This window comes from Schistocerca cancellata, unplaced genomic scaffold (genome assembly GCF_023864275.1).
Source record: "Schistocerca cancellata isolate TAMUIC-IGC-003103 unplaced genomic scaffold, iqSchCanc2.1 HiC_scaffold_1114, whole genome shotgun sequence".
NCBI lineage: Eukaryota > Metazoa > Arthropoda > Insecta > Orthoptera > Acrididae > Schistocerca > Schistocerca cancellata.
In genome coordinates this window covers 4,373,079-4,389,774 of record NW_026047113.1, presented here as the reverse complement: position 1 = coordinate 4,389,774, position 16,696 = coordinate 4,373,079, and positions in this window count along the sequence as shown.

Genomic DNA, 16,696 nt, shown 5'->3' with positions numbered 1-16,696 from the left:
CTAGATTATCGAATGGGACGAAAAACTGATGGTGAATTGTAACGTTCAGGGCCACCTAATGACGATGGATCACTCAAATTGCGTCCCGATTCAATACATCGTCCTCCAGCAGACTTGTCTCCATGGGTCGATTGCTGCCTCGGGCACCTAATGGCCGTTCTGCTGTGAGTCAAAGATTTTCGAATCGGACGAAAAACTGATAGTGAATTGTAACATTCAGGGCCACCTAATGACGATGGATCACTCAAATTGCGTCCCGATTCAATACATCGTCCTCCAGCCGAGTTGACTCCATGGGTCTATTGCTGCCTCGGGCACCTTATGGTCGTTGTGCTGTGAATCTAGATTATCGAATGGGACGAAAAACTGATAGTGAATTGTAACGTTCAGGGCCACCTAATGACGATGGATCACTCAAATTGCGTCCCGATTTAATACATCGTCCCCAGCCGACTTGTCTCCATGGGTCTATTGCTGCCTCGGGCACCTTATGGCCGTTCTGCTGTGAGTCTACATTATCGAATGGGACGAAAAACTGATAGTGAATTGTAACGTTCAGGGCCACCTAATGTCGATGGATCACTCAAATTGCGTCCCGATTCAATACATCGTCCCCAGCCGACTTGTCTCCATGGGTCTATTGCTGCCTCGGGCACCTTATGGCCGTTCTGCTGTGAGTCTAGATTATCGAATGGGACGAAAAACTGATAGTGAATTGTAACGTTCAGGGCCACCGAATGCTGATGGATCACTCAAATTGCGTCCCGATTCAATACATCGTCCTATAGCAGACTTGTCTCCATGGGTCGATTGCTGCCTCGGGCACCTAAGGGCCGTTCTACTGTGAGTCAAAGATTTTCGTTTCGGACGAAAAACTGATAGTGATTTGTAACATTCAGGACAGCCTAATGACGATGGACCACACAAATTGCGTCCCGATTCAGTACATCGTCCTCCAGCAGTCTTGTCTCCATGGGTCGATGCTGCCTCGGGCACCTTATGGCCGTTCTGCTGTGAGTCAAAGATTTTCGAATCGGACGAAAAACTGATAGTGATTTGTAACATTCAGGGCCACCTAATGACGATGGACCACACAAATTGCGTCCCGATTCAGTACATCGTCCACTAGCCGACTTGACTCCATGGGACTATTGCTGCCTCGGGCACCTTATGGCCGTTCTGCTGTGAGTCTAGATTATCGAATGGGACGAAAAACTGATAGTGAATTGTAACGTTCAGGGCCTCCTAATGACGATGGATCACTCAAATTACGTCCCGATTCAATACATCGTCCTCCAGCCGACTTGACTCCATGGGTCTATTGCTGCCTCGGGCACCTTATGGCCGTTCTGCTGTGAGTCTAGATTATCGAATGGGACGAAAAACTGATAGTGAATTGTAACGTTCAGGGCCTCCTAATGACGATGGATCACTCAAATTACGTCCCGATTCAATACATCGTCCTCCAGCCGACTTGACTCCATGGGTCTATTGCTGCCTCGGGCACCTTATGGCCGGTCTGCTGTGAGTCTAGATTATCGAATGGGACGAAAAACTGATAGTGAATTGTAACGTTCAGGGCATCCTAATGACGATGGGTCACTCAAATTGCGTCCCGATTCAATACATCTTCCTCCAGCCGACTTGACTCCATGGGTCTATTGCTGCCTCGGGCACCTTATGGCCGTTCTGCTGTGACTCTAGATTATCGAATGGGACGAAAAAGTGATAGTGAATTGTAACATTCAGGGCCACCTAATGACGATGGATCACGCAAATTGCGTCCCGATTCAATACATCGTCCTCCAGCCGAGTTGACTCCATGGGCCTATTGCTGCCTCGGGCACCTTATGGCCGTTCTGCTGTGAATCTAAATTATCGAATGGGACGAAAAACTGATAGTGAATTGTAACGTTCAGGGCCACCTAATGACGATGGATCACTCAAATTGCGTCCCGATTCAATACATCATCCCCAGCCGACTTGTCTCCATGGGTCTATTGCTGACTCGGGCACCTTATGGCCGTTCTGCTGTGAGTCTAGATTATCGAACGGGACGAAAAACTGATAGTGAATTATAACGTTCAGGGCCTCCTAATGACGATGGAACACTCAAATTGCGTCCCGATTCAATACATCGTCCTCCAGCGGACTTGTCTCCATGGGTATATTGCTGCCTCGGGCACCTTATGGCCGTTCTGCTGTGAGTCTAGATTATCGAATGGGACGAAAAACTGATGGTGAATTGTAACGTTCAGGGCCACCTAATGACGATGGATCACTCAAATTGCGTCCCGATTCAATACATCGTCCTCCAGCCGACTTGACTCCATGGGTCTATTGCTGCCTCGGGCACCTTATGGCCGTTCTGCTGTGAGTCCAGATTATCGAATGGGATGAAAAACTGATAGTGAATTGTAACGTTCAGGGCCACCTAATGACGATGGATCACTCAAATTGCGTCCCGATTCAATACATCGTCCTCCAGCAGACTTGTCTCCATGGGTCTATTGCTGCCTCGGGCACCTTATGGCAGGCCTGCTGTGACTCAAAGATTTTCGAATCGGACGAAAAACTGATAGTGAATTGTAACGTTCAGGGCCTCCTAATGACGATGGAACACTCAAATTGCGTCCCGATTCAATACATCGTCCTCCAGCAGACTTGTCTCCATGCGTCTATTGCTGCCTCGGGCACCTTATGGCCGTTCTGCTGTGAGTCAAAGATTTACGAATCGGACGAAAAACTAATAGTGAATTGTAACGTTCAGGGCCACCTAATGACGATGGATCACTCAAATTGCGTCCCGATACAATACATCGTCCTCCAGCCGTCTTGACTCCATGGGTCTATTGCTGCCTCGGGCACCTTATGGCCGTTCTGCTGTGAGTCTAGATTATCGAATGGGACGAAAAACTGATAGTGAGTTGTAACGTTCAGGGCCACCTAATGACGATGGATCACTCAAATTGTGTCCCGATTCAATACATCGTCCTCCAGCCGACTTGACTCCATGGGTCTATTGCTGCCTCGGGCACCTTATGGCCGTTCTGCTGTGACTCTAGATTATCGAATGGGACGAAAAACTGATAGTGAATTGTAACGTTCAGGGCCACCTAATGACGATGGATCACTCAAATTGCGTCCCGATTCAATACATCATCCCCAGCCGACTTGTCTCCATGGGTCTATTGCTGACTCGGGCACCTTATGGCCGTTCTGCTGTGAGTCTAGATTATCGAACGGGACGAAAAACTGATAGTGAATTATAACGTTCAGGGCCTGCTAATGACGATGGATCACTCAAATTGCGTCCTGATTCAATACATCGTCCTCCAGCAGACTTGACTTCATGGGTCTATTGCTGCCTCGGGCACCTTATGGCCGTTCTGCTGTGAGTCAAAGATTTTCGAATCGGACGAAAAACTGATAGTGAATTGTAACTTTCAGGGCCACCTAAAGACGATGGATCACGCAAATTGCGTCCTGATTCAATACATCGTCCTCCAGCAGACTTGTCTCCATGGGTCGATTGCTGCCTCGGGCACCTTATGGCCGTTCTGCTGTGAGTCTAGATTATCGAATGGGACAAAAAACTGATAGTGAATTGTAACGGTCAGGGCCTCCTAATGACGATGGAACACTCAAATTGCGTCCCGATTCAATACATCGTCCTCCAGCGGACTTGTCTCCATGGGTATATTGCTGCCTCGGGCACCTTATGGCCGTTCTGCTGTGAGTCTAGATTATCGAATGGGACGAAAAACTGATGGTGAATTGTAACGTTCAGGGCCACCTAATGACGATGGATCACTCAAATTGCGTCCCGATTCAATACATCGTCCTCCAGCCGACTTGACTCCATGGGTCTATTGCTGCCTCGGGCACCTTATGGCCGTTCTGCTGTGAGTCCAGATTATCGAATGGGATGAAAAACTGATAGTGAATTGTAACGTTCAGGGCCACCTAATGACGATGGATCACTCAAATTGCGTCCCGATTCAATACATCGTCCTCCAGCAGACTTGTCTCCATGGGTCTATTGCTGCCTCGGGCACCTTATGGCAGGCCTGCTGTGACTCAAAGATTTTCGAATCGGACGAAAAACTGATAGTGAATTGTAACGTTCAGGGCCTCCTAATGACGATGGAACACTCAAATTGCGTCCCGATTCAATACATCGTCCTCCAGCAGACTTGTCTCCATGCGTCTATTGCTGCCTCGGGCACCTTATGGCCGTTCTGCTGTGAGTCAAAGATTTACGAATCGGACGAAAAACTAATAGTGAATTGTAACGTTCAGGGCCACCTAATGACGATGGATCACTCAAATTGCGTCCCGATACAATACATCGTCCTCCAGCCGTCTTGACTCCATGGGTCTATTGCTGCCTCGGGCACCTTATGGCCGTTCTGCTGTGAGTCTAGATTATAGAATGGGATGAACAACTGATAGTGAATTGTAACGTTCAGGGCCACCTAATGACGATGGATCATTCAAATTGCGTCCCGTTTCAATACATCGTCCTCCAGCAGACTTGTCTCCATGCGTCTATTGCTGCCTCGGGCACCTTATGGCCGTTCTGCTGTGAGTCAAAGATTTACGAATCGGACGAAAAACTGATAGTGAATTGTAACGTTCAGGGCCACCTAATGACGATGGATCACTCAAATTGCGTCCCGATTCAATACATCGTCCTCCAGCCGACTTGACTCCATGGGTCTATTGCTGCCTCGGGCACCTTATGGCCGTTCTGCTGTGAGTCTAGATTATCGAATGGGACAAAAAACTGATAGTGAATTGTAACGTTCAGGGCCTCCTAATGACGATGGGTCACTCAAATTGCGTCCCGATTCAATACATCGTCCTCCAGCGGACTTGTCTCCATGGGTCTATTGCTGCCTCGGGCACCTTATGGCCGTTCTGCTGTGAGTCTAGATTATCGAATGGGACGAATAACTGATAGTGAATTGTAACGTTCAGGGCCACCTAATGACGATGGATCATTCAAATTGCGTCCCGTTTCAATACATCGTCCTCAGCCGACTTGTCTCCATGGGTCTATTGCTGCCTCGGGCACCTTATGGCCGTTCTGCTGTGAGTCTAGATTATCGAATGGGACGAAAAACTGATAGTGAATTGTAACGTTCAGGGCCACCTAATGACGATGGATCACTCAAATTGTGTCCCGATTCAATACATCGTCCTCCAGCCGACTTGACTCCATGGGTCTATTGCTGCCTCGGGCACCTTATGGCCGTTCTGCTGTGAGTCTAGATTATCGAATGGGACGAAAAACTGATAGTGAATTGTAACGTTCAGGGCCTCCTAATGACGATGGATCACTCAAATTACGTCCCGATTCAATACATCGTCCTCCAGCCGACTTGACTCCATGGGTCTATTGCTGCCTCGGGCACCTTATGGCTGGTCTGCTGTGAGTCTAGATTATCGAATGGGACGAAAAACTGATAGTGAATTGTAACGTTCAGGGCCTCCTAATGACGATGGGTCACTCAAATTGCGTCCCGATTCAATACATCGTCCTCCAGCCGACTTGACTCCATGGGTCTATTGCTGCCTCGGGCACCTTATGGCCGTTCTGCTGTGACTCTAGATTATCGAATGGGACGAAAAAGTGATAGTGAATTGTAACATTCAGGGCCACCTAATGACGATGGACCACGCAAATTGCGTCCCGATTCAATACATCGTCCTCCAGCCGAGTTGACTCCATGGGTCTATTGCAGCCTCGGGCACCTTATGGCCGTTCTGCTGTGAATCTAGATTATCGAATGGGACGAAAAACTGATAGTGAATTGTAACGTTCAGGGCCACCTAATGACGATGGATCACGCAAATTGCATCCCGATTCAATACATCGTCCTCCAGCAGACTTGTCTCCATGGGTCGATTGCTGCCTCGGGCACCTAATGGCCGTTCTGCTGTGAGTCAAAGATTTTCGACTCGGACGAAAAACTGATTGTGAATTGTAACATTCAGGGCCACCTAATGACGATGGACCACGCAAATTGCGTCCCGATTCAATACATCGTCCTCCAGCAGAGTTGACTCCATGGGTCTATTGCTGCCACGGGCACCTTATGGCCGTTCTGCTGTGAGTCTAGATTATCGAATGGGACGAAAAACCGATAGTGACTTGTAACGTTCAGGGCCACCTAATGACGATGGATCACTCAAATTGCGTCCTGATTCAATACATCGTCCTCCAGCAGACTTGTCTCCATGGGTCGATTGCTGCCTCGGGTACCTTATGGCCGTTCTGCTGTGAGTCAAAGATTTTCGAATCGGGCGAAAAACTGAAAGTGATTTGTAATATTCAGGGCCACCTAATGACGATGGACCTCACAAATTGCGTCCCGATTCAGTACATCGTCCACTAGCCGACTTGACTCCATGGGACTATTGCTGCCTCGGGCACCTTATGGCCGTTCTGCTGTGAGTCTAGATTATAGAAAGGGATGAACAACTGATAGTGAATTGTAACGTTCAGGGCCACCTAATGACGATGGATCACTCAAATTGCGTCCCGTTTCAATACATCGTCCTCCAGCAGACTTGTCTCCATGGGTCTATTGCTGCCTCGGGCACCTTATGGCAGGCCTGCTGTGACTCTAAGATTTTCGAATCGGACGAAAAACTGATAGTGAATTGTAACGTTCAGGGCCTCCTAATGACGATGGAACACTCAAATTGCGTCCCGATTCAATACATCGTCCTCCAGCAGACTTGTCTCCATGCGTCCATTGCTGCCTCGGGCACCTAATGGCCGTTCTGCTGTGAGTCAAAGATTTACGAATCGGACGAAAAACTGATAGTGAATTGTAACGTTCAGGGCCACCTAATGACGATGGATCACTCAAATTGCGTCCCGATTCAATACATCGTCCTCCAGCCGACTTGACACCATGGGCCTATTGCTGCCTCGGGCACCTTATGGCCGTTCTGCTGTGAGTCTAGATTATCGAATGGGACAAAAAACTGATAGTGAATTGTAACGTTCAGGGCCTCCTAATGACGATGGGTCACTCAAATTGCGTCCCGATTCAATACATCGTCCTCCAGCGGACTTGTCTCCATGGGTCTATTGCTGCCTCTGGCACCTTATGGCCGTTCTGCTGTGAGTCTAGATTATCGAATGGGACGAATAACTGATAGTGAATTGTAACGTTCAGGGCCACCTAATGACGATGGATCATTCAAATTGCGTCCCGTTTCAATACATCGTCCTAAGCCGACTTGTCTCCATGGGTCTATTGCTGCCTCGGGCACCTTATGGTCGTTGTGCTGTGAATCTAGATTACCGAATGGGACGAAAAACTGATAGTGAATTGTAACGTTCAGGGCCACCTAATGACGATGGATCACTCAAATTGCGTCCCGATTCAATACATCGTCCCCAGCCGACTTGTCTCCATGGGTCTATTGCTGCCTCGGGCACCTTATGGCCGTTCTGCTGTGAGTCTAGATTATAGAAAGGGATGAACAACTGATAGTGAATTGTAACGTTCAGGGCCACCTAATGACGATGGATCACTCAAATTGCGTCCCGTTTCAATACATCGTCCTCCAGCAGACTTGTCTCCATGGGTCTATTGCTGCCTCGGGCACCTTATGGCAGGCCTGCTGTGACTCTAAGATTTTCGAATCGGACGAAAAACTGATAGTGAATTGTAACGTTCAGGGCCTCCTAATGACGATGGAACACTCAAATTGCGTCCCGATTCAATACATCGTCCTCCAGCAGACTTGTCTCCATGCGTCCATTGCTGCCTCGGGCACCTTATGGCCGTTCTGCTGTGAGTCAAAGATTTACGAATCGGACGAAAAACTGATAGTGAATTGTAACGTTCAGGGCCACCTAATGACGATGGACCTCACAAATTGCGTCCCGATTCAGTACATCGTCCACTAGCCGACTTGACTCCATGGGACTATTGCTGCCTCGGGCACCTTATGGCCGTTCTGCTGTGAGTCAAAGATTTTCGAATCGGGCGAAAAACTGAAAGTGATTTGTAACATTCAGGGCCACCTAATGACGATGGACCTCACAAATTGCGTCCCGATTCAGTACATCGTCCACTAGCCGACTTGACTCCATGGGACTATTGCTGCCTCGGGCACCTTATGGCCGTTCTGCTGTGAGTCTAGATTATAGAAAGGGATGAACAACTGATAGTGAATTGTAACGTTCAGGGCCACCTAATGACGATGGATCACTCAAATTGCGTCCCGTTTCAATACATCGTCCTCCAGCAGACTTGTCTCCATGGGTCTATTGCTGCCTCGGGCACCTTATGGCAGGCCTGCTGTGACTCTAAGATTTTCGAATCGGACGAAAAACTGATAGTGAATTGTAACGTTCAGGGCCTCCTAATGACGATGGAACACTCAAATTGCGTCCCGATTCAATACATCGTCCTCCAGCAGACTTGTCTCCATGCGTCCATTGCTGCCTCGGGCACCTTATGGCCGTTCTGCTGTGAGTCAAAGATTTACGAATCGGACGAAAAACTGATAGTGAATTGTAACGTTCAGGGCCACCTAATGACGATGGATCACTCAAATTGCGTCCCGATTCAATACATCGTCCTCCAGCCGACTTGACTCCATGGGCCTATTGCTGCCTCGGGCACCTTATGGCCGTTCTGCTGTGAGTCTAGATTATCGAATGGGACAAAAAACTGATAGTGAATTGTAACGTTCAGGGCCTCCTAATGACGATGGGTCACTCAAATTGCGTCCCGATTCAATACATCGTCCTCCAGCGGACTTGTCTCCATGGGTCTATTGCTGCCTCTGGCACCTTATGGCCGTTCTGCTGTGAGTCAAAGATTTTCGAATCGGACGAAAAACTGATAGTGAATTGTAACATTCAGGGCCACCTAATGACGATGGATCACTCAAATTGCGTCCCGATTCAATACATCGTCCTCCAGCCGAGTTGACTCCATGGGTCTATTGCTGCCTCGGGCACCTTATGGTCGTTGTGCTGTGAATCTAGATTATCGAATGGGACGAAAAACTGATAGTGAATTGTAACATTCAGGGCCACCTAATGACGATGGATCACTCAAATTGCGTCCCGATCTAATACATCGTCCCCAGCCGACTTGTCTCCATGGGTCTATTGCTGCCTCGGGCACCTTATGGCCGTTCTGCTGTGAGTCTACATTATCGAATGGGACGAAAAACTGATAGTGAATTGTAACGTTCAGGGCCACCTAATGTCGATGGATCACTCAAATTGCGTCCCGATTCAATACATCGTCCCCAGCCGACTTGTCTCCATGGGTCTATTGCTGCCTCGGGCACCTTATGGCCGTTCTGCTGTGAGTCTAGATTATCGAATGGGACGAAAAACTGATAGTGAATTGTAACGTTCAGGGCCACCGAATGCCGATGGATCACTCAAATTGCGTCCCGATTCAATACATCGTCCTATAGCAGACTTGTCTCCATGGGTCGATTGCTGCCTCGGGCACCTAAGGGCCGTTCTACTGTGAGTCAAAGATTTTCGTTTCGGACGAAAAACTGATAGTGATTTGTAACATTCAGGACAGCCTAATGACGATGGACCACACAAATTGCGTCCCGATTCAGTACATCGTCCTCCAGCAGTCTTGTCTCCATGGGTCGATTGCTGCCTCGGGCACCTTATGGCCGTTCTGCTGTGAGTCAAAGATTTTCGAATCGGACGAAAAACTGATAGTGATTTGTAACATTCAGGGCCACCTAATGACGATGGACCACACAAATTGCGTCCCGATTCAGTACATCGTCCACTAGCCGACTTGACTCCATGGGACTATTGCTGCCTCGGGCACCTTATGGCCGTTCTGCTGTGAGTCAAAGATTTTCGAATCGGACGAAAAACTGATAGTGAATTGTAACATTCAGGGCCACCTAATGACGATGGATCACTCAAATTGCGTCCCGATTCAATACATCGTCCTCCAGCAGACTTGTCTCCATGCTTCTATTGCTGCCTCGGGCACCTTATGGCCGTTCTGCTGTGAGTCAAAGATTTTCGAATCGGACGAAAAACTGATAGTGAATTGTAACTTTCAGGGCCACCTAAAGACGATGGATCACGCAAATTGCGTCCCGATTCAATACATCGTCCTCCAGCAGACTTGTCTCCATTGGTCGATTGCTGCCTCGGGCACCTTATGGCCGTTCTGCTGTGAGTCAAAGATTTTCGAATCGGGCGAAAAACTTATAGTGATTTGTAACATTCAGGGCCACCTAATGACGATGGACCTCACAAATTGCGTCCCGATTCAGTACATCGTCCACTAGCCGACTTGACTCCATGGGACTATTGCTGCCTCGGGCACCTTATGGCCGTTCTGCTGTGAGTCTAGATTATAGAATGGGATGAACAACTGATAGTGAATTGTAACGTTCAGGGCCACCTAATTACGATGGATCATTCAAATTGCGTCCCGTTTCAATACATCGTCCTCCAGCAGACTTGTCTCCATGCGTCTATTGCTGCCTCGGGCACCTTATGGCCGTTCTGCTGTGAGTCAAAGATTTACGAATCGGACGAAAAACTGATAGTGAATTGTAACGTTCAGGGCCACCTAATGACGATGGATCACTCAAATTGCGTCCCGATTCAATACATCGTCCTCCAGCCGACTTGACTCCATGGGTCTATTGCTGCCTCGGGCACCTTATGGCCGTTCTGCTGTGAGTCTAGATTATCGAATGGGACAAAAAACTGATAGTGAATTGTAACGTTCAGGGCCTCCTAATGACGATGGGTCACTCAAATTGCGTCCCGATTCAATACATCGTCCTCCAGCGGACTTGTCTCCATGGGTCTATTGCTGCCTCGGGCACCTTATGGCCGTTCTGCTGTGAGTCTAGATTATCGAATGGGACGAATAACTGATAGTGAATTGTAACGTTCAGGGCCACCTAATGACGATGGATCATTCAAATTGCGTCCCGTTTCAATACATCGTCCTCAGCCGACTTGTCTCCATGGGTCTATTGCTGCCTCGGGCACCTTATGGCCGTTCTGCTGTGAGTCTAGATTATCGAATGGGACGAAAAACTGATAGTGAATTGTAACGTTCAGGGCCACCTAATGACGATGGATCACTCAAATTGCGTCCTGATTCAATACATCGTCCTCCAGCAGACTTGACTTCATGGGTCTATTGCTGCCTCGGGCACCTTATGGCCGTTCTGCTGTGAGTCAAAGATTTTCGAATCGGACGAAAAACTGATAGTGAATTGTAACTTTCAGGGCCACCTAATGACGATGGATCACGCAAATTGCATCCCGATTCAATACATCGTCCTCCAGCAGACTTGTCTCCATGGGTCGATTGCTGCCTCGGGCACCTTATGGCCGTTCTGCTGTGAGTCTAGATTATCGAATGGGACGAAAAACTGATAGTGAATTGTAACGTTCAGGGCCACCTAATGACGATGGATCACTCAAATTGTGTCCCGATTCAATACATCGTCCTCCAGCCGACTTGACTCCATGGGTCTATTGCTGCCTCGGGCACCTTATGGCCGTTCTGCTGTGAGTCTAGATTATCGAATGGGACGAAAAACTGATAGTGAATTGTAACGTTCAGGGCCACCTAATGACGATGGATCACTCAAATTGTGTCCCGATTCAATACATCGTCCTCCAGCCGACTTGACTCCATGGGTCTATTGCTGCCTCGGGCACCTTATGGCCGTTCTGCTGTGAGTCTAGATTATCGAATGGGACGAAAAACTGATAGTGAATTGTAACGTTCAGGGCCTCCTAATGACGATGGATCACTCAAATTACGTCCCGATTCAATACATCGTCCTCCAGCCGACTTGACTCCATGGGTCTATTGCTGCCTCGGGCACCTTATGGCCGGTCTGCTGTGAGTCTAGATTATCGAATGGGACGAAAAACTGATAGTGAATTGTAACGTTCAGGGCCTCCTAATGACGATGGGTCACTCAAATTGCGTCCCGATTCAATACATCGTCCTCCAGCGGACTTGTCTCCATGGGTCTATTGCTGCCTCTGGCACCTTATGGCCGTTCTGCTGTGAGTCTAGATTATCGAATGGGACGAATAACTGATAGTGAATTGTAACGTTCAGGGCCACCTAATGACGATGGATCATTCAAATTGCGTCCCGTTTCAATACATCGTCCTCAGCCGACTTGTCTCCATGGGTCTATTGCTGCCTCGGGCACCTTATGGTCGTTGTGCTGTGAATCTAGATTACCGAATGGGACGAAAAACTGATAGTGAATTGTAACGTTCAGGGCCACCTAATGACGATGGATCACTCAAATTGCGTCCCGATTCAATACATCGTCCCCAGCCGACTTGTCTCCATGGGTCTATTGCTGCCTCGGGCACCTTATGGCCGTTCTGCTGTGAGTCTAGATTATCGAATGGGACGAAAAACTGATAGTGAATTGTAACGTTCTGGGCCACCTAATGACGATGGATCACTCAAATTGCGTCCTGATTCAATACATCGTCCTCCAGCAGACTTGACTTCATGCCTCTATTGCTGCCTCGGGCACCTTATGGCCGTTCTGCTGTGAGTCAAAGATTTTCGAATCGGACGAAAAACTGATAGAGAATTGTAACTTTGGGGGCCACCTAATGACGATGGATCACTCAAATTGCGTCCCGATTCAATACATCGTCCTCCAGCAGTTTTGTCTCCATGGGTCGATTGCTGCCTCGGGCACCTTATGGCCGTTCTGCTGTGAATCAAAGATTTTCGAATCGGACGAAAAACTGATAGTGATTTGTAACATTCAGGGCAACCTAATGACGATGGACCACACAAATTGCGTCCCGATTCAGTACATCGTCCACTAGCCGACTTGACTCCATGAGACTATTGCTGCCTCGGGCACCTTATGGCCGTTCTGCTGTGAGTCAAAGATTTTCGAATCGGACGAAAAACTGATAGTGAATTGTAACATTCAGGGCCACCTAATGACGATGGATCACTCAAATTGCGTCCCGATTCAATACATCGTCCTCCAGCAGACTTGTCTCCATGCTTCTATTGCTGCCTCGGGCACCTTATGGCCGTTCTGCTGTGAGTCTAGATTATCGAATGGGACAAAAAACTGATAGTGAATTGTAACGTTCAGGGCCTCCTAATGACGATGGATCACTCAAATTGCGTCCCGATTCAATACATCGTCCTCCAGCGGACTTGTCTCCTTGGGTCTATTGCTGCCTCGGGCACCTTAAGGCCGTTCTGCTGTGAGTCTAGATTATCGAATGGGACGAAAAACTGATAGTGAATTGTAACGTTCAGGGCCACCTAATGACGATGGATCACTCAAATTGCGTCCCGAATCAATACATCGTCCTCCAGCCGAGTTGACTCCATGGGTCTATTGCTGCCTCGGGCACCTTATGGTCGTTCTGCTGTGAATCTAGATTATCGAATGGGACGAAAAACTGATAGTGAATTGTAACGTTCAGGGCCACCTAATGACGATGGATCACTCAAATTGCGTCCCGATTCAATGCATCGTCCCCAGCCGACTTGTCTCCATGGGTCTATTGCTGCCTCGGGCACCTTATTGCCGTTCTGCTGCGAGTCTAGGTTATCGAATGGGACGAAAACCTGATAGTGAATTGTAACTTTCAGGGCCACCTAATGACGATGGATCACTCAAATTGCGTCCTGATTCAATACATCGTCCTCCAGCAGACTTGACTTCATGGGTCTATTGCTGCCTCGGGCACCTTATGGCCGTTCTGCTGTGAGACAAAGATTTTCGAATCGGACGAAAAACTGATAGTGAATTGTAACTTTCAGGGCCACCTAATGACGATGGATCACTCAAATTGCGTCCCGATTGAATACATCGTCCTCCAGCAGTCTTGTCTCCAAGGGTCGATTGCTGCCTCGGGCACCTTATGGCCGTTCTGCTGTGAGTCTAGATTATCGAATGGGATGAACAACTGATAGTGAATTGTAACGGTCAGGGCCTCCTAATGACGATGGATCACTCAAATTGCGTCCCGATTCAATACATCGTCCTCCAGCGGACTTGTCTCCATGGGTATATTGCTGCCTCGGGCACCTTATGGCCGTTCTGCTGTGAGTCTAGATTATCGAATGGGACGAAAAACTGATGGTGAATTGTAACGTTCAGGGCCACCTAATGACGATGGATCACTCAAATTGCGTCCCGATTCAATACATCGTCCTCCAGCCGACTTGACTCCATGGGTCTATTGCTGCCTCGGGCACCTTATGGCCGTTCTGCTGTGAGTCTAGATTATCGAATGGGACGAAAAACTGATAGTGAATTGTAACGTTCAGGGCCTCCTAATGACGATGGATCACTCAAATTGCGTCCCGATTCAATACATCGTCTTCCAGCAGACTTGTCTCCATGGGTCGATTGCTGCCTCGGGCACCTAATGGCCGTTCTGCTGTGAGTCAAAGATTTTCGAATCGGACGAAAAACTGATAGTGAATTGTAACATTCAGGGCCACCTAATGACGATGGATCACTCAAATTGCGTCCCGATTCAATACATCGTCCTCCAGCCGAGTTGACTCCATGGGTCTATTGCTGCCTCGGGCACCTTATGGTCGTTGTGCTGTGAATCTAGATTATCGAATGGGACGAAAAACTGACAGTGAATTGTAACGTTCAGGGCCACCTAATGACGATGGATCACTCAAATTGCGTCCCGATCTAATACATCGTCCCCAGCCGACTTGTCTCCATGGGTCTATTGCTGCCTCGGGCACCTTATGGCCGTTCTGCTGTGAGTCTACATTATCGAATGGGACGAAAAACTGATAGTGAATTGTAACGTTCAGGGCCACCTAATGTCGATGGATCACTCAAATTGCGTCCCGATTCAATACATCGTCCCCAGCCGACTTGTCTCCATGGGTCTATTGCTGCCTCGGGCACCTTATGGCCGTTCTGCTGTGAGTCTAGATTATCGAATGGGACGAAAAACTGATAGTGAATTGTAACGTTCAGGGCCACCGAATGCCGATGGATCACTCAAATTGCGTCCCGATTCAATACATCGTCCTATAGCAGACTTGTCTCCATGGGTCGATTGCTGCCTCGGGCACCTAAGGGCCGTTCTACTGTGAGTCAAAGATTTTCGTTTCGGACGAAAAACTGATAGTGATTTGTAACATTCAGGACAGCCTAATGACGATGGACCACACAAATTGCGTCCCGATTCAGTACATCGTCCTCCAGCAGTCTTGTCTCCATGGGTCGATTGCTGCCTCGGGCACCTTATGGCCGTTCTGCTGTGAGTCAAAGATTTTCGAATCGGACGAAAAACTGATAGTGATTTGTAACATTCAGGGCCACCTAATGACGATGGACCACACAAATTGCGTCCCGATTCAGTACATCGTCCACTAGCCGACTTGACTCCATGGGACTATTGCTGCCTCGGGCACCTTATGGCCGTTCTGCTGTGAGTCAAAGATTTTCGAATCGGACGAAAAACTGATAGTGAATTGTAACATTCAGGGCCACCTAATGACGATGGATCACTCAAATTGCGTCCCGATTCAATACATCGTCCTCCAGCAGACTTGTCTCCATGCTTCTATTGCTGCCTCGGGCACCTTATGGCCGTTCTGCTGTGAGTCAAAGATTTTCGAATCGGACGAAAAACTGATAGTGAATTGTAACTTTCAGGGCCACCTAAAGACGATGGATCACGCAAATTGCGTCCCGATTCAATACATCGTCCTCCAGCAGACTTGTCTCCATTGGTCGATTGCTGCCTCGGGCACCTTATGGCCGTTCTGCTGTGAGTCAAAGATTTTCGAATCGGGCGAAAAACTGATAGTGATTTGTAACATTCAGGGCCACCTAATGACGATGGACCTCACAAATTGCGTCCCGATTCAGTACATCGTCCACTAGCCGACTTGACTCCATGGGACTATTGCTGCCTCGGGCACCTTATGGCCGTTCTGCTGTGAGTCTAGATTATAGAATGGGATGAACAACTGATAGTGAATTGTAACGTTCAGGGCCACCTAATTACGATGGATCATTCAAATTGCGTCCCGTTTCAATACATCGTCCTCCAGCAGACTTGTCTCCATGCGTCTATTGCTGCCTCGGGCACCTTATGGCCGTTCTGCTGTGAGTCAAAGATTTACGAATCGGACGAAAAACTGATAGTGAATTGTAACGTTCAGGGCCACCTAATGACGATGGATCACTCAAATTGCGTCCCGATTCAATACATCGTCCTCCAGCCGACTTGACTCCATGGGTCTATTGCTGCCTCGGGCACCTTATGGCCGTTCTGCTGTGAGTCTAGATTATCGAATGGGAATAAAACTGATAGTGAATTGTAACGTTCAGGGCCTCCTAATGACGATGGGTCACTCAAATTGCGTCCCGATTCAATACATCGTCCTCCAGCGGACTTGTCTCCATGGGTCTATTGCTGCCTCGGGCACCTTATGGCCGTTCTGCTGTGAGTCTAGATTATCGAATGGGACGAATAACTGATAGTGAATTGTAACGTTCAGGGCCACCTAATGACGATGGATCATTCAAATTGCGTCCCGTTTCAATACATCGTCCTCAGCCGACTTGTCTCCATGGGTCTATTGCTGCCTCGGGCACCTTATGGCCGTTCTGCTGTGAGTCTAGATTATCGAATGGG